The sequence below is a fragment of the Haemaphysalis longicornis genome, unplaced genomic scaffold, assembly GCF_048455015.1.
Source record: "Haemaphysalis longicornis isolate Haplotype H1 unplaced genomic scaffold, Haemaphysalis longicornis Haplotype H1 scaffold_2, whole genome shotgun sequence".
Lineage (NCBI taxonomy): Eukaryota > Metazoa > Arthropoda > Arachnida > Ixodida > Ixodidae > Haemaphysalis > Haemaphysalis longicornis.
Genome location: NW_027526295.1, coordinates 256,276,880 through 256,299,529, shown reverse-complemented (window position 1 = coordinate 256,299,529; position 22,650 = coordinate 256,276,880). Strand labels below are relative to the sequence as shown.

Sequence of the window (22,650 nt, the reverse complement as noted above, 5' to 3'; positions counted from 1 at the left end):
TCAAAGAGGGAAACACACACCGGGTCGCACACATTCTGCCAACGTGTGTTTCGCACATTGAGGGCACGGTCGACCTTATCTCGTTCGTGCGTTGCGTCCCGTTATCTCGCCCCGTCGACCCCTCAGCTCCGCGCTGCCGGCAACACTTTTTCTGTGGCGCAGCTATATGTGAGTGTTATTTATTTATCCTCTGCGGCGCCTATGGGAATAGAGGAAACTGGCACGTTGCCAGCTCACGAAGCCGATTCCCGCTGCTCTGTGCATCGTGGTGCTGGGAGTAGGTATAGATGTAATCGGCCCCATGTGCGTGGTCGTCGACATTCCTGTAGTTTGTGCTGCTGAGCACGAGGACGCGGATTCGATTCCCGGCCGCAGCGGCAGCTTTTCTGATGGAGGCGGAAAGCAAAAACGCCCGTGTGTACGAAATTTCGGCGCGCGTTCAGGATCCCCGGGTGGTCGAAATTAATCGGGAGCCCTCCACTACCGCGCGCCTCATCGCCTGCGTTGCGTCGGTGCGTTAAACCCTACGCTCAATCAATCAATCAAACAAACATTCCTGTACTGCTCTACTATTCCTTGAAGTTCTTGGCTAAGCACATGTGTGCGCTCATTAATGCGTAACATGGGTTCGGTTTCAGTTCGAGTTGAGGCAACATATTGTAAAGCTTCTCTCGTGTTTTAAGTCGCACAACATTTGTTCAGCGCCGTCAAAACGCATGCGGAATGACTGCGTTTCAACTCGCTAAATAAAAATTAGTGTACCACAGCTGAAAGTAGGGGTTCTGAGAGCAAGCGCACGTGCGTCGTAACAGCAGCTGTGCTCGTAAAACCGCGCCCGGCGTCCAACGCCCACCATCCATTCAGCTTTCGCGCGATTTCTTCGGAATGAAGCGAGCATACGCGCCCGCTCGGCAAATCGGGGCCGCAAAAAGAGCTTGTATACTTTGTTCATTTTATAGTTAGTGGCGCAATAAAAGCGAATGTGCACATCTACTGCGCTCTTTATATTGTGCGCAGATATTCTCACGCCAAGAGCTGTAATTGCTCCTTGGAAGTGCTTCTGTGTTCACTTGCTTTCTGTGTGTCTTTGTGTGTGTATGCTATGTATAGTCTACGAGCGCGTACCCAGTAGCGTTAATCACGAACGTATGCGAGTACTGCGGTCTTTTTCCTACCTGCCTGTACAAGGAATCTCCGCTGTATTGGCTTTGGAGTGCATAAGCCGTCGCGTTCGCTAATCTCAGGGCCGAGGGAGGGGGTCACCGTTTTCTAAAGAAGAAGAAAAGGAAACCGTACGCGTGGTGATCCGTCAAAATTTGTTCCAGAAACTCGATGGCCGCCGATGTAGGTCGCGCCCTGTATAAACCTGCCACGTTCACGTCCTCTTGCGCGAGCACCCAGAAGGGAAAATAATTGTGAAACGAAAACTGCTACCTGCTGGTTTTTGAACGGCAAAATACAAGACCGAAAGCGAGCCTCGGTAGGCAGGCGCGTATCGCCGCCATCAACGGAGCAACATAGGACTCCGTTCCCCCCATCTTGGTCTGTCGCGCTCGTACGTCACCCCGATTCGAGGGGCGCGCGCAGTCGTTTTCTTAAACTGCTGTGCGCGGGTGAGTATGGCTGTCACGTTTATCGGGGGACGTAATGCGTGACCGCATCGGCGCTTCAGGCCCCGCTGCGGCGGGGACTCTCTTTGCCCCTTTCGCTGTAAACTTTACGCGTTTCGAGGTCGTCGAGCGGGCGCGCGTTCTCCCTGCCGCCGGTGTTTGGAAGTCGGCCGGGAGGTCGCCCTCGAAGAAGGCCGCGTTTCTCTTTCGGGTTTACTGCGTCTGCGCAGGTGCTTGTCGGGGCGCCCGGTTATCGCTGTGCGCAAACCTTGTTATTACTTCCTCGTAGCTGAGCAGTGTGCACGCGTAACGGAACGCTTACCTCCCTTTCTTTCTCTCGAATGAGGGTCACAGAAGCCCGCGACAGCCCCTCCATGGCATGACGCGATGCCTGCCCCGGCCGCGGGTGACGTTGATGGGAGGTGGTGAAAGCACTCATTTCACAAATTGATGGTTCGGGTTATTATTTTCTGCGCCATTTGGGATGATTCTAGGGCTTGCAGTTGTTTTGAGAAAGAGGCTTCTTTTGGTTGCTTTTAGCATTTTTTTACAGCTATATTGAAGGAGGGGATAAAACGTTTATTCAGCTCTAGATTTAGACCAGTTGGATGCCTCTTAAGTATATGTGGCCGCGTGCTTTCACTACTGCTCTGGGAGAGTATTTTCTTTTTAATATGAATCATATTCGTGGAAGGTGCGTGATTTGGAGCTCAATGAAGCAGCATTGTGATTTGAAATCTTCGTGTACGCCTTCCGCATCGTAGAGTACAGTTAAACCTGGATGTAGCGAACCTCTATGTAACGAATTCCTGGATTTAACGAAGTTTTTCAGTTACCCATTGCCAGACCCATTGAAACCCATGTTTTTTACGACCTCTAATAACGAAGGCGTTAAGACGGTTAACCTGGATGTAACAAATTCGCTACGCTGTTTCTCCATTGGTTTTTTGTTTTACTTTTTATATTTCGCGAATTTTTGCCCGCACCGTAAACTACCGTGTTTCCACATGTGGTAACGGTGTCGGTTAGGTGCTGACTTGCCTATCGGCGTGTAGTCGCGCGTCTCCTCTACCGTCTGTGGTATCGGTTCGTCGGTGATGAGTGCTGCTGCCAGCCTCTTTCCAGCACAAGCTCGCAATTTGCAACGCCGTCTCCGCAGGCGAGGAAGAAGAACGTCGCCACCCTGTACAGTATCCCAGCTAGCACCATCTCACTAAATTTGAGTGCGGAAAAGAGCATTAAATACGCGAAAAGGCATTCAAATTTCATCAAAAGTTTCGTCCCTGAAGTACGTTAAGGCAACTACGAGCGTCAAAAGCAAAAGTGGTACTTAAGTTATGTTCGTGAACACGGGGGTAAGTGATCTTGCTTCTATGGAGAGCCGTGTAGTGACTAAGCTCGTGAGAAATCAGCAGGCGCAAATCCTAATGTTTTTCACAGTGAAATAAATCCTTGGTGGGTGAGCTCGCCCAGGCTGATGTCTAGCACTTTGGTTTCATTTCCACTACATTAACGCTAGCCTTAACTGGAAACCTGCATGTAACGAAAAATTGCAAATTTTTGTCAACTTCGTTATATCCAGGTTTAACTATCTGAACCGGAAGCTTAATCTGAAGGGCTCGCAGAGCAGCGTGCTTGGGGAAAAGAGCCACAGTGTATACGCTTTTACCCTCGCGGGCGAACCGTTTTGTTTTAGGGGCATGTACGCTTATCGATCATTTTTAATGAAGTGCGGCACCAAGAAACGCGGCGCTTAATGCGAAGAGACATCCGTGGCAAGTTTAGTGGGCACGCGGGCGACGCGATACCCCCCCCCCCCCTTTTTTTTTTTTCTCTCTCTGCAGACGGGAGAATTATACCGTGGTTTCTCAAGGGCCCAAACACGAGTTAACTGTGCACGGCAGAGGCCTCGCATGTGGAAGTCGCTCACGGGGATTAGCAGGACGTACATGTCAGGTGTTCTCTCTAACGTCTAGGAGGAATAAACGTTTATTGTGCACACCACGATGTGCTCAGCCTCCCAAGTCCAGGAGGCCGCGAGTCCGAGCTGCGTCCAGAGCTCGTTAGCCTTATTAAATACACCGTTCGTAGCGTCGCTTCATCGCTAGAGACACTAGACGGACTAAGTGCTTTCTTTTTCTTTTTTTCCCCCTTTTTTCGAAGCGCGTAGTTGGCGGCTGTAGGAGCCGAGGTTTGCGCAAGAGTAACGTCTTTGTGAATTGGCGTTGGCCAGCCGGCTCTACCGTTTCGGCGTTGATGGATGACGCGGGCAACGGGCACTGCTGAGAGCTGCCTGGCTTCCGCCGCCGCACCCGTGGCGTTTCTCGAGCGACCGAAAGTCGTTTCGTGTGTACGGCTCCCACGCGGCTTCCTCGCTTTTCCCTTCGCTGTACGCACTGACACCGCTGCTGCGTTTCCCGACGGAGCGTGACGAAACTGCTTCGCGCGCCTGGAAACCGCCGCTTGTTTTTCGGAAGTTCGGGCCAAGTACGCACTTTTCTCGGCCCGATCAGTCGGGCCGTAAGAATCGAAGGCGCATGTTATGCACGAGAGTCGATGCCGTTGCCGGCCGTCGACGGGCAGACTCTCGTGGCTCCTTGCGTGCGCGCGAAGCCTGAAAAAATCCGCGGCGTTCTTTCCGAGTTCGTGGTGAAACGTATACCGTTTGAGGATTACGGAATGCGGTACGCTTGTTGTTCACAGTATCTGGAGTAGCTGTAATTTTCTCATCGTATATCGCTTATTGCCCCTGCTCTTAAACCTCGCGAGCAGGGCTATTTTCCAATTACTACTGATGCCACTGCAGGCGCTATAACTGTTTAGTACACCACGCTACACCAAGCTCCCGGTGGAAGACTTGGGTGAAGCCTCCCGTATCGGGAGATGCCTTATTCGCCGCGGTGACTCAGAGCACGAGGGCGCGGGTTCGATTCCCGGCCGCTTTTCTGATGGAGGCGAAAAGCGGAAACGCCCGTGTGTACGAGATTTCGGCGCACGTTAAAGACCCCAGGAGGTCAAAATTAATCCTCCGGAGCCCTCCACTACGGCGCGCCTCATCGCCTGCGTTGGCGTCGGCACGTTAACCCAATCAATCAATCAATCAATCAATCAATCAATCAATCAATCAATCAATCAATCAATCAATCAATCGGGAGATGCCTTCGCTGGTTGCGTATTTGGGTGAGGGCGCTCCCATATCGGGAGACGCCTTCGCCCTGGAGTGATTATTAATAGGCTGATGAAGAAATGAATGACAACAAGCTACAGTTACCAACACTGTCTACAGCTGTGAGGCGTCCGTGATAACGCCATCAGAACACAATAGGTGGTGAAATCGCTATCGTTTTTGTTTGGACGGGTAATGATTACAGAGTGTCGATGAGAAACCGTGAAGGCGGCCAATCATTCTGCGCAGGAAGAAAGGAAAGGGGGAAGCTGTGCGCCCATTAGGGTTTTTCTATTTTCGCCGGGCCGTACACAAGCTTGTGCATGCAGGGTGCTGGGTAGTAACAGGGCCGGATGCGCAGGGCGGCCACCGTGTAGCGCAAGATGCCCCGTCACAAACGGCCGGCAAGAATGTGACATCGAGGCCTGTTGCGTTTTGCTGAGAGAATACGATGTGCCACACGCATAACCTTTGTCGTTAATACTTGCCGAGTAAAACCTACTCGCGGGAACCGCGTAGCCTTTCTTGGTAGTGCCGCAATGCCCACGAACGCCGAAGGAAATAAAAACAGAAGATTTGGGGGAAAATGAGGAGCTCCTACACTGCGACGCGCACATTTCTCAAGATGTTGATGCTCAGCCACAGGTGCGCAATAGGTCGCAAACGTGCTCTCGATCTCTTGACAGAAGCAGCTTGGCACGGTTTTCTGTTTTTCCCGTCAGGTGGGCTTCTGTTTGCGTTACGCCGCTATCTGCTTTCTTATCGCTCAACGGCGCTGCGGGTTTGAAGTGCACTCACACAGCCCAGGCAGGAAAGCATCCGGCTGTCTTGTTCCTTTTTACGGGAACGATTGATCACGCGACGTTCATATCGGCATCCTTTTTTTTTTTCTTTTGTTACATCTAGCGTTGCGAATGGTATAATCTGGTCGTGGGGGTGCGATTATGGTCGCGCGACGTTCACGAAAGCCTTTTCCTTTCTCTTTGGAATCGTTGGGCGCGCGGACGGTGCGTTGGAGCTTCGCCCATCGCGTCGCCCTTATCGTCCACGACGCCCAACAAATGCCCCTTGTTCCGTCGGCGTTTCGTCTGTGTACGTACGGTTTGATACGTGTACGTGCTATCTACATCGAATCGATAAGGAGGCCGCATAAATGGCGTCAATAACCTTATTCCTGTCAAGCTGGAGGGGTGAACGTGCTATATCTATACATGTATTCCGCGTGCCGCTTGCTTGCGTTTTTTTGCTTGCCGTTTGTTTGCTTGCGTCGTCAGAACCGTGCCCGAACGATTACCGCGAACTACGGCTCTAGCGCAGTAGGCAGCGCGTCAGTCTCTTATCTATAGTCGGGGTTCGTAGTTCATTCAGCCTCGCTATTAGCAATTAGCTGAAGAGGGGAAAAAAATACGGGAGTATAGGAAGGGGAGAGGATTTCTCGATTTGCTCAGAACGCATGCAGCGAACACGCATGCGCTGTGGCACCGTGTGGTCACGCTCCGCATTTTCAGCTACTTATCTGGTCGCTGCGGACGCCGCCTGCGCTCAAGGGCTACGGGCCACCGTCTGAGGATGGGAGGAGTTTCTGTGATATCTCCCACAACCTGACCTCCCTTTCTTAGTTTTGGACAAGATAATGCTGTTCATCATCATTGCGATGGATTCAGCACTGTAATGGCCATTTCCCTCGCCCATTCAGTGACGTCTACAACGTGCACGCAGAGTGAACGGGGAGGTGTCGCGCGCTAGCGTTGGTGTATTGATAAGTTTTGTCTGTACTGCAAGAGACACACCAGGGAAAAACACGCTGCACAAAGGGAGACACGCGGCACAAGGACAGTCACAGAGAGACAGCCTTGTCTCTCCTCTTGTGTAGCGTTTTTCACTGGTGTGTTTCCTGAGCAATATGACCCCCAAGGCCCAAGCTTCCACTTTTAAGAGCTGCGGGTTCGATTTGTTTAACGTCTCCAGTGAACCTATTCTCTTCACAACGCTAGCAGCAAAATAAAACAATAAAGTACATAGACCCATTGCGCTAAGCCAAGCACGTCACCCTTGGCATTGAAGTTGGCGCCTGTTCGAACCTGCAGGTACCTTGGCCCAAGGAGACCCTTGAGCGTATACCTCTGGAGTCCGGGAGTGCAGTAAGGTGTCCCATATTCTTTTGGAAATTCGTTCGGGTATCATTAATTGCCCTACAGGCACACTGTTAACGCTCGGAAGAAGTAATTACGCTATCGTGATTACCGTAAATATGGTGATGATTGTGATTTTGTAAGTGGGATTTTAATACAAAATTAAAATTATTCCTGCATGTTTATTTAGAAATTCCATGTGCTTACCCCAGTAAATAAAACGCTGGCTTTCATGAGAGCTATACGACATCCACTACACAAAAATTAAAGCCGTTCCACGCAATGTGAAAGCTGTCGGAATTGCAGAGCAGTGATTCGCCATAATGGGTGGTGGCGCCGTTGTCCGCTCACTGCTACCACCCGTCACGCTCTTCGCCGCCCTGTCTCACTCCTCTGTTGATGAATATGCAGTTCAAATTTCCCGCCTTCGCAGTGCTCGTGCGCCCCCTGCCTGAAACTGCGGAGTTCTGTTCTTTTTGTGCTTGCTTTAATTTCATATGCTGGAGCTGTTTTGCGTCATTTTGAACGGGCCATTTTTTTCATGCGCGGCTGGAGCCTTCCTGCGGCATTTTGAACGCGGCGTTTTTTTTCTTGCGCGTCCGCTTTTTTCGCTTGCTATCGTAAAAACCAACCCAACGAGCGTTCCTAACTAACGCGGGCGCTGGCGGGTCGACTCACGTAAGGTCCCTAAAATTACTAAGGTAGCGCCATCTTTAGATCTCGCCGCCTTTCGCCCTCGCCCGCGCTCCTCTCTTACTTCGTTTTTTGCCATTTTCTTTTTCGCCGGCGAACGCCGCGCGCCATTGGCCAAGGGAAAAGTCACGTGGTTTTGTTTTTTTTGCTCCGCCGCCGGGTCGCCTCGCCGATGCCTCGCCGGCTGGGACATTGCGCAACGCCGCCGCTGCGACGCCATTGCTGGCTTCCGAGCCACCGTCGCCACCGTGCTTCAGTACCGGAATTAGCTGCTCGCTTCGAAAAAATGTCGCACCGGTGTCGTTTTAGGTTGCTTCTCGGTGTCGATGTGTTGTGCCTTAGGCAGCGCGAATATCGTCAGGCAGGGCACAAGACTTCGTTATTCCGTCCGGGAAACGCGACGCAGAAAGGAGAAAAGTTTGGTTGCATAGATTTGAACGGGCATACTTCAGGCCGACGCTACCATCACTCTTTTGCGAGGTAAGTTTCTGAATGCTTGTTCTTGCTCTGTTAAATTCTGCGCGAGCTTGAGCGGTCACTTACGAAGAAATGCGTATTCCCTTCGCGACCGTCGTCCACGCTTTGTTTTGAGTAGGCATTGCGCGCAGCGCCGAGTTCGTCCCGTCGTAAGCTTTGGTTTGGATAAGAGGCCGTGTATTTGTCATGTGCGCGCTTAACTTCCAGCATCAATATCAGCGGCGTAGCATGTTCAGTCAGTTGTAAGGGTTTCGTGACGCGAGAATTGTTCACCTGAATTCATGCTTGTTTTGCCCGACGGCAGCTTGCGTCTGACTATGTATCGTGTGCGTTCCGAGTGCGTGTACGCTCTTTTTGGCGTGAAGTCATGTTTTGTGTGTTAGCTACCCGGGTGGTATTATAATCCTGTTGTTATGACATCGGAGTGATTTGCTGCGTAATATGGGCTTGGTCGGTGCGGCGCAAATTGAGGCTGTTGCGAGAAAAAAAAATTGCGGCTAGGTAAAACAATTTAAGGTCAGCTAATATAGTGACCGCGCCGTTGACGTACGTTTGATGCGCAATTTCTGTTATCGCTTTATTAAATTCGCGAACGTTTGAATGAGCACTTCAAATGCATATTCGCACCGTAACGGCTGTACGCCCTTTCTTCCGTGTATGCACAGAGGAACGTTAATTACGACTTGTGTTTGCATTACACGTGATGCCGTACATTTGCAGTGTGCGCGCTTACTTCATCTTAGTAGTCAATGGCGCAGCGTATCCAGTCATTGCGATTTGAACCAAAACACACTGGGCGACTATATTATTTTCAGCAGACGTATTTTTGTCCAGCAAAGCGCTTGCTAAACGGATTTAGTGTAGCTAGTTGGGCGGACGCGGCACTGAGCAGATGCGCGAACACGAATTTGACCATGCTACGGTAGAACAGTCACTAACTCCCTTCTGCAATGCATTATTGCCTATATTTGCGGAGTGTTTGTGGCGCATCTCAAACTCGGTGGCGACAGTTCTTTTCCCTTCTCAATAGGATTATTTCACGGATCAATTTGAGCAACGGATATTGGAGAAGCTTGGCGTTAAAAAAAACTAAACCCAAATGCCACTCCCAACATTTTTTCTCACGGGAAGCCACGTCAGCAGCACAAGCCACCTGCACAACGTCATTACGGACGTTTGTTCCAATAAAATATCTATTTGCTGGCACCAATTCATTTTTGTGATTTATTGTTTTCTCTTGATAATCATCGTGACATTGGTCCTCTTTCGAATTTCTTTCGGGTGTATCCCTGTGTTAGTGCAATGTACAAATCTGCCAGAATATATCCCAGCAGAAAACAATTCTGTCCAGGCGCCTCCATTAATAACGGCTGTAAACGACCGCGCCCGGTGAAAAAACGTATTGCATGATTAATTAACTGCAGTAACTAGTTACATAATTTGTACCTAGAGAGACTGTAATTTCAGTTTACCCGATCGATTGATCGCAGTCTTCTCTGGCGCGTATTCCCAGAATTACAAGTCTGCGTTTTTCACTAGGTTCGCACATGAACGTACGGCCGCGAGTGTAGTTTAGTGTATCCGGCTGCGAAGTCGGGGAAGCAGGGGCTTTTCACGTCGCTGTACGTGCACACACGCACAACAGCATGTGTATGTTTTTAGCCTACTCACAGCAGCCTATAACGACATGAAGGTGAAGGAAACATTTCTACAAAAACGGCAAAGCACTCTAAACTGCGCGTAATTAAGGTAGGCTGTAGGTCGTTAGTAAAAGCGGGTGCAGAGTGAACGCCGCTGAGGATACACAATTATCGCACGAAAGGCGAGTGCAAGGACGCCAGCGCAGCGCTCGAACTACGGCATTTGCGAATGAAGCGCACTGTATACTGCCGCGAACCGTGCGCAAGACCTCTGTGCAGTGATTGCACGACCACAGTCACGCGAATGCAAGAACGGAACTACCGTAACAGAGCAGTTTGAAATGTCCACGCGCGATCCTTTCGCATTCACGAGCTATCCTGAGGTGTTACAGAATGCCGCACACGTAAACAAAAACCGCGCTGTGCGTATGCGCCAGCGGCATCCGCCCCGCAAATATCCCCTTGTAGACAAAAATATAAAACAAAACACTATCACTCAGTGCCTGTTGGTAAAACGGGGCTCTAGAAATCCTATAAATGCTACCAAAGAGCGATTTCGGCGCGAAAACAAGAGCAAACTGCAGCGAGCGCCCTGAAGCGTAGCGAGGGCGTCTGCTCTCAAGTGGCCAACAAATATGGCGGCCCCGCCGCGGAGTTAAAGGGACGGCGGCGCCGCGGGTGAGGGGAGAGAAAAAAGAGGAGGGCAGCGGAGAAGGAGGGAGCAGTTGGCGCTACCTTAGTTCTTTCAGGGACCTTAGACTCACGGAGTGCCTACGCTCTCTTGTGGAGAGAGAGAGAGAGAAAGCACTTTATTGAGCTTGCGCGGTTAGAAGGCGGTTGTGGCTGCCGGTTTGTGCCGGGCAGCGACGTCGGCGCTGGGGCGGTATTCTCGTAACTGTCCCTTTTGAAAACGTCCCTTTTGAGTCCCTTTCATCGTGACGTATTTCCGGTTAAGCAGTACGCGTTCGCAGTAGGTTTTCCGCGCTTGCGTGACGTCACTTCCGGTTGTTTGCTTTTAGCCAATCAGGGCTCGCCAAAAGGGACACTTTTCAAAGGGACGCAAAAGGGACAAAACTCGAGAATACCGCCCCTGGTCTGAGCTCGCCAGTGCCTCCTCCCACTGCTCATTGGAGGAAATGGGGGGAAAGGGTCTTTGATGCATCCCCATATGATGTGGGGAAGGGTGGCGAGGGCTCCGCATGCTTTACAGTTTGGTGAGGGGTAAAGGGAAGGGTGGATGAGGTGGAGCTTGGCTGGGTTCGGAAAGGTGTTCGTTTGGAGGAGTCTCCACGTGTGCTCTTGTGCGGGTGTGAGCAGCACGTTGGCTGAGGGGAGTTTTCTGCGGGAGAGGCGGTAGTGCATGGTTATTTCTTGATATGATACCATTCTGTCTCTGGCGGATCTGGCACCATGGTCGGGGAACGCGCTCGCCCCGGCTCGGATAGTAAGCCCTCGAGCCATACTGTGGGCGGCCTCGTTACCCTCCAGGCCAGCGTGCGCCGGAGCCACACGAGTTCTACCGGGGATTGGGGTGGGTGCTGTTGGATAATTTTGGTTGCCTGCGGCGATAATAGGCCTGCGGCAAAATTTTGGATGGCCGTCTTAGAATCGGAGATTATGGTTGTAGGAGTTGGCCTTTGTACGAGCGCTAGGGCTATAGCCGCCTCTTCCGCAGTTGCAGGATTGGAGGTGAGAAGAGTAAGGGAGTTAAGGGGGGGTTTTTGTGGCGGGTAATTACGTATATTTTGCCTCAAATGTACCTACAGTTTTCTTTGCGCTAAACAACGGGGAGATGTATGACAAGCGCCAGCGGTTTGCAGGTTTCGAGCGGTCATGACTATTTAAACCGCGTGGCTTTTGAAGCCTCAGCGTGACACCCTGACGACGGTACACAAGGCTCTACTTGGGTCCGTTATCTCGCTGCGCCGCTTGGTTCAGGTAGTCGCTTGACATCGACCGTTAGCGAGCTACGACGGCGTGCTCTGCACTTAAAATCGGCTGTCTGTCACTTTAATGATGGTTGTTGTAGTTTGCTTTTGCTTTAGCAGCAACCTTCAACCCTTTACGACCTGTTGAAACGAACTTACAAGACACACTAGTTATTTCAACCCTGTTCTGGTGGCTCCCACAGTCATGCGGATGGGTGCAGCACGCCAGGTAATGCATGCAATCGTGGAGCTTTCACGTTTTAAAGCGGTAGCATTACTTGTCTCGTGAGCTATGTTCAGTGTGCAGTAGGCGCCAGCGGAAGCGACGCGATCACCGCCACCTGTAAACGACGACGACGACGGCACAGCAACGAGAGCGAAACTCCCGTGTGCACCTGGAATCGGGTGCAGCGACAACTGGAGTGTGGAAAGGGGGATGCGTGCCGGTGCGCTTGTAGACAATAGATTTTTAGCCTAGCGACTAACGTACACTACGCTACGCGGTCGGCTGGTACCGGGGGGCCAACTGGACCGGTGCGCATACGTTGCGCGGGGACGAGCGGGCTGCCTCGCCGAGGCCCCGCATTCGTTCTGGTGAGCGGTGGCCCTCCTCGCCGTGCCCGCCCGCGCATGCGCAGTCGGATCCCGGTGCCCGCCAATCCTAGCGTAGCGTACGCTATCCGCTATGCTAAAGTTCGCTATGGCGTAAAAGAAATGGAGACGTGATTTCAGCCGCGCCGCGCCTGGGCGGGTATGTCCGCTCTCCTCTGTGGGTGTTCGCGCCGATGAGTCTTTAGGGAACTTCAGCATAGCGGCTAACGTACGCTGTGCTACGGTCGGCGGGTACTGGGACCCGCCTGGGCAGGTGCGCATTCGTTCCGCGGAGGCGAGCGGCCCGCCTCGCCGACTTCGCGCATTCGTTCCGATGAAGGGTGGGCCTCCTAAACGTGTCCGCGCGCGCATACGCTATCGGGTCCCGCTACCCGCCGACCCTTGCGTGGCGTACGCCAGACGCTAAGCCATAAAACTCTCTTGTTTTCGTGAGTCGCAGCGTATGAAACCGTTGCTGCTTGTCTCGCTCGCTCAGCTGACCTTCAGCAGTTCGAGTATGGGTGGTGGATGCAGCAGCTTCTCTCGAAAACGCTTCTTCGACGACGAAGTAACGCTATCGCGCCTCACGTCCCAAGACCTAAACGGGGATGCCCCCTGCAACGTTTCGTCCACACGTCTAGACAGTGCGCTGATACCCGCCACCAAAGCAGCTGTCGCACCAAGGGATGGAACGGAATAAAGAAGACCTTCTCGGCTTCGTGAAGAAGTTGTCCTCTACACTACACCGAAGCCTTCCAGGCAGCAACGGAAACGGTCGAGCTCTTTTGGCACGCTTCACCGGGTCGGCCGTGTATGGTCTATAAATCACTGACCGTAGTTCCGGATCAATCCTTGGGCGCCGTTTTTTTTATGACCTCCAGGCGATCTTTTCTCTATAGCTCCCTTTACAAAGGCCGGTTGGCTTCTATTAGTGGCCACAAATGGTAGCGCATGTTGTGTGCGCTACCATTTGGACCGCCATAATATCGCTGACCGAGAAAGCGACAAATTTCCAAGATATTTACAGTTTTTTTTTTGTTTTTGTCTGGGTGCCCTGCGCCATCTTTGGTTTCGTAAGCGATTTGCTTTTCTTTATCTGCAACGGCGCTGGACCCATTGGTTTGTCTTTTTTTTTAGTGTTTTGCATTATAGAAAGACTGCCACCAAATAAAGTGATCGGTCAAAATTCGGCTCTGTTTCGTTTCATTTTTGTGCTGTTTGCCATCTGCGTGTTACGACGATGGGTTGCGTGTAGCTTAAATAGATGAACAGCGCTTAACTTTGCGTAACTACGAGCTCGTCAGTGGACGTTCGCTCAGAGGAAAACGTACGTATACAGGGACGCACGTTATTACGAGTAGGTGAGATGGGGAATAGGACGTGGTTGCCCTCCAGCCTATATTCCTTGCCTATACATTTTTAAAGTTTTATTGGTGCATTCTCGTATGTGGGCCTGCAAATAGGACCCCTTCCCCCTCTTCACCCCTCTCGACCAGTGCGAGGCAGTGTTATGCATCTCCGCAGGGTGCTCACGGGTCGGGCAGCTGTGGTCGCCGAAGCACTGCGGTCTTCGGCCACCTAGCTGCACTAACCCTTTGTTAAAAAATTGGCTGCGTATCTGCTCCTTTCGTTGCAAAAGTCGTCAAAAGACGATAGTCTTTATCGACTTTTGCCAAGTAAATGCCTCCCTTCGCTTTCCCGCTCACCTCTCATGTTGTTCCTCTTGCGTCGCGCTCCTCCCAAGGTAAAAACGCCAAAGGTTTGCTTAAATCATTTTAAATTTCCCGCGTTCCACTGCTCCAAACCACTGCTCCACTGCTCCAAACGAAGACGCGCGTGAATCGAGACGCCCTACTTCAACGTTTATAGAACCCCGTTTCGCTAGCGTTGCAAGCAGAACGTGGAACCTATCTAGTGGAACCTTTCGTAACTGTTGCCGGTTGATTTCTTAAAATGGCGCCAAAAGCTATAGTGGCGCGGGCGACAGCAGGCGACGCCGGAGTGAATTTTAAATACAGAGCATTTCAGTAACTCACGATGTCACCCGCGTTGACGTCCGTCGTTGTCCGCACCGTCGTTGTCCGCACCCCTCCCCCTACGCTATATAAAAAAAAAAATACTATCCGGCGCCTGGTTTCGATCCCTCGACCCTGCGGGCGGAACGCAATGTACATGGTGCTCTACCCACTGTGCCACAAAGCCGACACAGAATGGGAGGCTACGAACGCGCCTTATATCCTTGACTCATTCAAACTACGTCAAGAAGCTGCTGATACAACGCATTCACTACCACCAACTCCCCAAACACTAAACGTTAACGCAATACACCCACCCCCTATGCGACGCATTTACTCGAGTCCCCCTCGCGGGGAGATGTGCCCAATTTTTTTTTTCTGCAGTTGATGATGTATTTAATTTCGCAAAAGTCGAGCATGTATGATTTTTTTATAAAGGAACACTGCAAATATCACTTCTGTATTGATTTGTTGTCCTATATTTGCGTAATGTATTGTTCTTTTTCAACAATGTTGACAAGTATGAACATCACACCGGACTTAGACGGGTAGGTTTAGCTGTGACTATATGACTATTGCGCAGGCATTGTTTTACTTTGGCTGGGTGGCTGAATCGAGTCACAGACAGACAGACAGACAGACAGACAGACATACAGACAGACCAAAATTTCTGGGTTTAAGTAGCCCAAGAAAGACTATCGTCTTTAATAAAGTCCTCTTTCTCTCCCCCTCATCCACCGTCTACGGTTGCGTGCACTTTGAACAACGCTGACACGTTGAAATCGTAACCCAACATCTCCAGCAGCGTCGTGCCGCAGACACTTGTCGTCCAGTTTCTCTCCTACGCTCGTGGTACACGACGACCCGTTGACCGCTTCCCCGACGGATCGGGCCGAAGAAGGGCCCCCGCTGTCGATGTCCATGTGGCGTGACTGCACATCGCGTGCCTCGCCAAGAGAGACGAGATGGCACGATCGTCTCGTCGTCTAGGTCTCTCGAAGCGCTGCCCGCGCACGTGCGAAACACGAAGAGCCGTACGTGCGCGCCCCATCACGCGGCCTTCCCCTCGTTGCTTGTGGCACTATTCTTCGGCGTCGACGCCCCCCGTGCAAAGGTGACATCCTTTGTCGTCGGCGTGCTCGTATTCTGACGGGCGTCACTCGCTGCTGAGTCGCTTGTCGGCCGGTTCAGTGCTGAGCGTGCCCGATCCGAGTGCGTGTTCACCTGTTGCGAGATAGGAAGGCGACGCCGCTTGCTTGCCTAGTGGACGCGCTGGTGGGAACGTCACGTTTTGGCGCAGCACCAAATGAACGCTGTTACGCGCCGTAGCAGCAGCTCTCGGCGTTTGAAGCGTGCCCCAGTGCGAGGTTCCATATTAGTAACTTGGACGCCACGTTTGTTTATTCTTTATTTTAAATGCAGAGCATTTCTTTAACTCACGATGTCACCCGTTCTAGGCGTCCGTAGTAGTCCGCATCGCTCGCAGGTGCGCCCTCTCCCCCGCTCCTCCTCGCCTACTCTCCGCTCGCATCACGCGCTCTCTCCGCGGTCGGTTCGCGCCCAACAGGTGGGTGCGCGCGCGTCGCGGGATCAACAACATCTGTGGTTCAGCGACCACAAGGCCGTCGTCCTCGGTGTCGTGCAGCAACACCAACAGCAGCAGCAAGAACAAGAACAACTTCAACAATGACGTCTCCCATCGACTCCCTCGAATGGGGGGACTAACTCAACCAGATGCATCTAGACGTCGACGACGCAACAACAGCCAGAGAAGAAAAGAGAGGGAAGACTAATAATCATACCCACCTGCTAATAAATGATGTCACGTGACCACGTAATTACGTCTCCTCATTTAATTACAATATAACAACCATCAGCAACAAGTGCAACAACATTAACGTAACGCAAACTACTTAACCTCGTGCGCCCCCGGAAATGCTCTGCATTTGATCGTGCCCCTCGCGAGGGGGATGTTTTAATGAACCATAACTCGGCTAATACTGAACGCTTTTTTTGTAAGGCTTTGTGCGTCCTGCGCTCCCGTTTGTCGCCTTCGCTGTCTGGTTTCGCACTGAAGGCTTCGTATGTAGTTTATTTTTTCTTCATGCGGAAGCATAGGTGGTTGATGGAGCGAAAAAGCTGCGTGGCGTCCGACGACACACACACACACACAAATTCTTGTTGGAAATAAAAACAAAGGATGTCCACGATGCCAACGAGGGCGTAGGAGCAGTAGCTCGTTATTTTTTTATTTGGAAATAGAAATATTGAAATTTCTGAAGAAAAGTGGAGAAAAGCATGTGCCCCGGGTGGAACTCGAACCCGCAACCTTTGAATTACGCGTCGGATGGGTTACCGATAGGGCGACCGGAGCAACTGGATTCCGTTTCACCTTATGCAGGTGTGAATGTAAGTGTATATATATCCTACCCTCGGGAGCGGTAGACGGTGCCGCTCCGGCAAATGGAGGTGAAGAAACCGGCACCCGAAGCGTCTACCATGCACTGATCGCGAGCAGTCGACTGGCGGGTATACCTCAGCACCAGAATCGGGGCCCGCGCGCTGTAGATGATTATGATTGTAGGGTTTAACGCGCCGACGCAACGCAGTCGATGAGGCGCGCCGTAGTGGAAGGCTACGGATTAATTTCGACCACTTGGGTATCTTTAACGGGCCCCGAAATCTCGAACACACTGGCGTTTTTGCTTTTCGCCGCCATCAAAAAAGCGGCTAGCGCGGCCGGGAATTGAACCCGCGTCCTCGTGCTCAGCAGCGCAACGCCTTAGCCACCGCGGCGGGTCCACTTCTATGTGTGTGCGTGACTGCGTGCGCAAGTGCGTACGTACGTACGCACGGGATTTTTTTTTAAAACCTCAACCTCTGTGCTCTAGGGAGTGCATTCCCTTCTGACGGCGAGCCTGATGAAATCGTTGACGTAGCAAATTTGTGCAATGCCGATTTCTAAAATTCGATTCGTTCACAATTTTTTCAGCATATGTAAGTGTTCACTAAAAATAGTAAAAACTGGGGCTTTAGAGGGTCGCCCCGTCTCTCCTATTAATAGACAGAAAACGTTCACGTGGTTTCAAATGCGTGTGCGAGAGGAGCGTTGTTTCCCCCTGTCGTTCCAAGTTTGCTGAAATTGGCCTAGATAGCGCCATTTTAGGCTGGTGATCCTATAATTTAGCCCGGCGTTATTTGATATACCGGAACTCGCACTTGAAACAGTAGGGGAAAAATTACTCTGGTGCAGTTGGCGCTGGGCTGCACACTTTCCAACGGCAGTCGCAAGCAGAGGACAACGAAAATGCCGGATACGTTGGAAGGATTTCGTTATTCGATTGGGGGAGTGCAAATGGTTGGCCCATTGGCGCCAACGAGGATTCCATCTTGTATTCTGGCTTTTAATAATCGGGCTCTTTTCCTTGTCTTTTCGCTTGAGCGACGTCGCGCGAGACAGGCGCTCGATCCAGGACCGATCAGAAGTATTCCGGCAGTAAGCTGTTGCGAAAATGTCTCGCTTCGCTGAACGCGCCTTGCTGCTTTTAATCGACGCTTACCGCGTTCACCTGCTTTTCTGTACGGCTGCCTAGACGGTATATCTGTCAGATTATTTTTTTTATCCTACCGTAGACAGCGATGACCCGCTTTGATCGCGCACGTTGCGGTTTTGAAATAAAAAAAGGGACAGAAACCTCGCATGTGTATCAAACGAGCGAAAGTGCACTAACGGCGGGCTTGCTGGCACGCTTTATTTAGCTACCGCGACCAGCGTCGGCCCTTTCTTGCTCCTTTTCCTCACCCCTCTTTTGATAAGCGAAACGTTAAATATAGCAGTTGCAGTTCGCGGCGCGAACCCAACCGCGGGGTGTGCGGCAAAGATATACAGGAAACACGCGGTGCGAGTTTACCTCGCTCGTACGCGATCGCCGACGAGACAGCGCGCGCGTGCGTGTCTTCGCGCTTTTTCGCGGGCGCATTCAGCGCCGCGGCAGCCGAGGAGGTCTCGTATATCACCCGGCGACGAGTTTGGAGAAGCCGTCGTGCTCCCCTGATCAGCGTCGTCTCTCGCTGCGGCGCGTGTGGGAAGGGAAGAGACGGCAGCCTGAAAGGCGTCCCTTGTTGAGGGAAGGTAGCACGTACAGCAGGGTGCACACACACGGCCGGTGGACACGAAGGTGGCGCGAGGGGACTCGATTTCGAAGCGCCTATCGGTGAGGAAGGGCCTCCGCGACCTGGTTCCAGTCCACCGCCGCGAGCGAGCGCGTGTGCGCAGTGTTTAGTTTGGCGTAGCAGTAAGTAGCTCCTTTGTGCGGCCGGCGACCGGTCCACCGGCCGGCTCTCTTGCGCGTCGACGCAAGACTCTCTCCTCTTCTAACTCCGGCTCCGCGGCCACCGTCTCCGCCCTCGCGCTCTCCTACTTTTCAGGGCCTCCCGAAGACGACAACTGGCCGATAGATCTGATACGTGCGCGAACGCCGCGGCGTCGTCTTGACGAGAGTGGTTGCGCCCGGCGCCGACGCTGGACTACTTCATCGTAACACTCGCTTGGCCCATCGTCGGCCGGTGCGCGGCGGCTGGGAATTCCTTTCCCCCTTGATATATACGGTACGAGCGTTCCTTTGTCGTCGTCGTCGTTCTGCCGTGCGCATCGAACTGGCCCGCCTCCCGTCTCGGGGCGCCGACGTCGTATACATCGACCGTCACCGTCGGGGCGGCTGTGTTTGTGCTGGCGCAGTGTGTGTGGGTGTGCTTCCCTTTTCCATCGTCGAGTGCCCCTGGAAGTCGTCGACGCGGCCGTGTGCGTGCGTGATACACGAGCCCTCATCCGAGGCGTCCCGTCGTCGCAACGCGTCGTCGGCTCTCGCCGACGGAGAAGCCGGCGTCCCATTCAGCGACTGTCATCACACACTGCTGGATTCTTTGGGTGAGCCCCGCCGAGACCGTTCGTCTTCTGAATGTTAAGGCGCCTGGGAGGAACACTTCGAAAGGGTAGTCGTTCCTCGAGAGAAATCCTCTCCGGATACGATGTAGTGGTACGGACCGCTGTGCGAACGAAAGCGCGTGGGAGCGATATGAAACATTCGATAAAGTGCTTCGACAAGTCCCGACTATGCGCCTTACAATTGGTTCGTCTAGATGGCTGCGTCTGAGGAATGGTCTGCCTTCGCTAATGCGATGGCGGCCCTGAACCAACCTTGTACGACTCCCGAGCCTCAGAATGCCTCACGCGAGAGTCGATACGCGCTCTCTAAGATCCGCCTGAGAAGCCACGGCGCAGTGACCCGAATTCGCAGCAATTACAGCCGAGATTTTTTTTTTTTTTTCGATGTCGTGCTGGCCTAATAGCGTTCGTAACCGGCGATGCATTCCATGGGCGTCGAGAACGGCATAAAGTGTACATTGTCTCCCGTGCGCCTTGTCTCCTCTCGGCCTTCGCGTTCCAGTGAGTTCCTGAGCACGAACGGTGGCTGCGTTCACAACCCATTCACTTTTTTATAACTGCAAAGCACTCTGAAAAACGACCCGCTGCTCGTGCTGGCGTGCGTTGTAACTGTTCGTTTTTCGCGGAGTGCTAACGTAAACCCGTGCGAAAAAGTACCTTGGGCTCTTTCAAACGTCCCGCGTCGGGCGGTCCCTGCTCAGTAAAGCACCGAAAACCCGCTCAGCACGCGGTTACGTGCCCGCGTAATCTTTTGGGTTACGCGATAGGTTAGGTGGCAAGCCGCGAGACGTATCGGTGTCTTTGGTTCTTGAGCACGAAAGGAAACTTCGGCGATTTCGTTTGTGGGTCGCGCATGTCTGACTGGTTTCGTTTATAGGCTCCAGCCCGTAACTAGTAAGATCTTTTCCTCAGCTTTTGCGGTCTAGCCAGGTCCGCCTAGAGACATGTTAAGGAGCTAACCAATAGGTATTCGACCTATATGTCTATCTAGATCTCTTTCCCCTAACCTGGTTTTGGTTAGGGGCGTTCGGAAAGCAACCGCAGGTGGCATTTATCGTATCTTTTCTGGCGTTGCATCGTTTCTATCAGGGCCGGAGGGAGGATTCACAGTGTTCTTGCTTTGCGGGTTCATTTCGTGATCCGTTTGTTTTTCTCTTCAAGTCTAAGATCTCCTGGCTGACAGAGAGAGCCCGCGCTCTCTACTTCTGGGCGAGAGTATCTCTCACTCTCGCTCTCTCCGTACACAGTTTAATGTTCAAAGCCACGGTTTTAAACAAATATGACGCTCTTGCCGCTCAGAACTGTCAGCCGTATCAGGTAAAAACCAAACGGGTGTGTGTTCATACATCGCTTGCGAAAGGTGGGGCGGTACGGACTGTTTTCAGAAGAGTTTTTACCGGTTGAAGGTAGGCTGCAGCGTGGTTCATTAAAACATTGGGGGATGGATATTATGAGACCTCGACTGCAAATGGCAAATGTGGTGTACGAGGTTTCTAAATACGTTTCGTGCATTGACGGACTATAGCGCAGCGTAAAAAGGAATCAGTTGGTCTACCAGGTGGTCAGACGGGAGATATAGGGGTGCTGTCCGCGCCTGAGAGTGGGTTCTGAACGCCTAAAACCTCCGTCGGTTCTGCACTGACTGGTTGTTTCGTTTTATTTTTGCGATACGTTCTAAAAGAGAAGTAAGAGGCGACGTTTCTCTCTCGTAACTCGTTACGCATGAAGGGACGTCAGCCGCTGCGTTACCCCCGGCGCTTTAAGAAGGAACTGTCGTTTGAATCCGCCAAGGCTGCATCGCCTGCTGCTGCCTGCCTTTCTGCAGCAGCGCTCGTGCTGTCAAACCGAGATTGACGTCCGCGAATGACCGGCCGTCCTGTGCGGGCGGCTCTCTCTCTCGCTGTCTGCTGTCTGTCGGCAATCGTGACCTCGTGTCTGGCAGCAGCTGTGAATGACGTGCGCGCGGCGCTGCCGCCTGTATGGCGTGCACCACGCCTTTCGCCGAGATTTATCGCGGCTGACCACCGTGTCCAACTGGTTAGCGCACTTTGCGGCGCCGCGGGCAGGTTCTTTCCTGCTCAAGCAGACCACCGCTCCCACTTTTACCGTTATCTTTGTCTACCTCACTCTCTCGCCACGAGGAAGCCTTGTTTATGGGAACGATCGCTCGCACGCGCGTGATTATGTTGGTGTACCCTTTTTGCGGTCAGACGCTGTGGTTTATTAGAGCAGTGGTTCTCAAATGGGGGTCCGCGGACCCCGGGGGGTCCGCGAAAACATTTGAGGGGTCCGCGAAGCCTCCCCCAAACTTTTCCCGCCACCATTCTTTTCTCGATTTTGCCGTATTTTTTGCAATCGAGAAAGGTGGCTTCGCCGCATTACACGTGCGTTTAATTGTTTCGCTGTACATATTTTAACATCTGCTTCTGCGTAACGTGCCAGGTATGAGAAGGGAGAAAAACAGACACAGGAAAGGCGGTATATGGGTGTTAGGAGGCTTTTAGATTCAACAGCAAATTGTTTAACATTATGACGCGCATAATCATTAACGGCAAGCAGAAAAGGCGGTCATATGATAAGTGTGTGGGCGACGTACGCTCCAGTGCAAATTATTTGACGTTATGACACCGCTCAACATATGCTCCATCGTGGGGTCCACCACCACTGTCGCAAGGCCAAAAGGGGTCCTCGGGGCAGTCATAGCTGAGAATCACTGTATTAGAGAATCGACATACTGTCATTATTTTCGTCTACGCGTCGTCACTCGGAGACGGTCCCTCACCGTTTCCTGTTGATCATCTTTTTGGCGCCTTCTGTCACTGACTATTGATGATTGCAGAGTGAGCTGTCTGTAATTGCATCAGCATTTTTTAGACCGCAGGACGAGTTTCTGACTTCTGTCCGCAGGCCTTTAATCGGGAGCGCCCTCTCTCACTTGTGGGTATTAATACTTGGTGGTACATTGTCGAGGTGCGTGAGTCAGTGAAAAGAGAGATGCAGGTCCGTACATCGATTTTTTGTACGTCGTTGCTCTAATAAAGCCGGCCAGTTGCCATTTCAACCCAGTAATGTGTTGTCTACTTATTTGCATCACGGTCGTCGTTTCTTTCTTTTCTTTTGTCCTTGCGCTTTTCACGTGTTTCGACAAAATACAGCAATTTAGCGACATATTGAGTTGAGCCGTAGATGACTGATTGTGTGTACGCACTACATCTTGCGCTGGGGTGCAGCCGCTTGCGCAGTGTCTTTTTCACTTTTCGTTCTGTCGTGCTGTTAAGACTTGAACGTACCCATGTGAAGCGACCCAAGCCGCCGCGGGGTTTTTGGCAGCTTGGCCGAGCGCACCACTGCGGCCTTCGCTGTTTAAATGCGCGCAAGCAGTTCGAGTTTGCTCGCAGATGTTTCTCTTATCTCTCAGGCGCACTGTCTTTGCTCCTGTCAGCCTTAAGACAG

The 22,650-nt window shown here is 52.1% G+C and overlaps 1 protein-coding gene across 3 annotated transcripts in view; it reads left to right on the top strand.

Annotated features, from left to right (window-relative positions):
• Nucleotides 1-22,650, top strand: part of LOC144170450 (transmembrane protein 198) — an 87,545-nt gene that overhangs the window by 21,162 nt on the left and 43,733 nt on the right. Inside the window, exon 1 of one of the 3 annotated variants that reach the window (XM_077700262.1) lies at nt 18,185-19,179. The exons of the other annotated variants lie outside the window; for them this stretch is intronic. The gene's annotated coding sequence lies outside the window, so the exon portion shown is untranslated. Of the gene's footprint in view, nt 1-18,184; nt 19,180-22,650 lie in introns of those variants that run through there. 3 annotated transcript variants of the gene reach the window in all.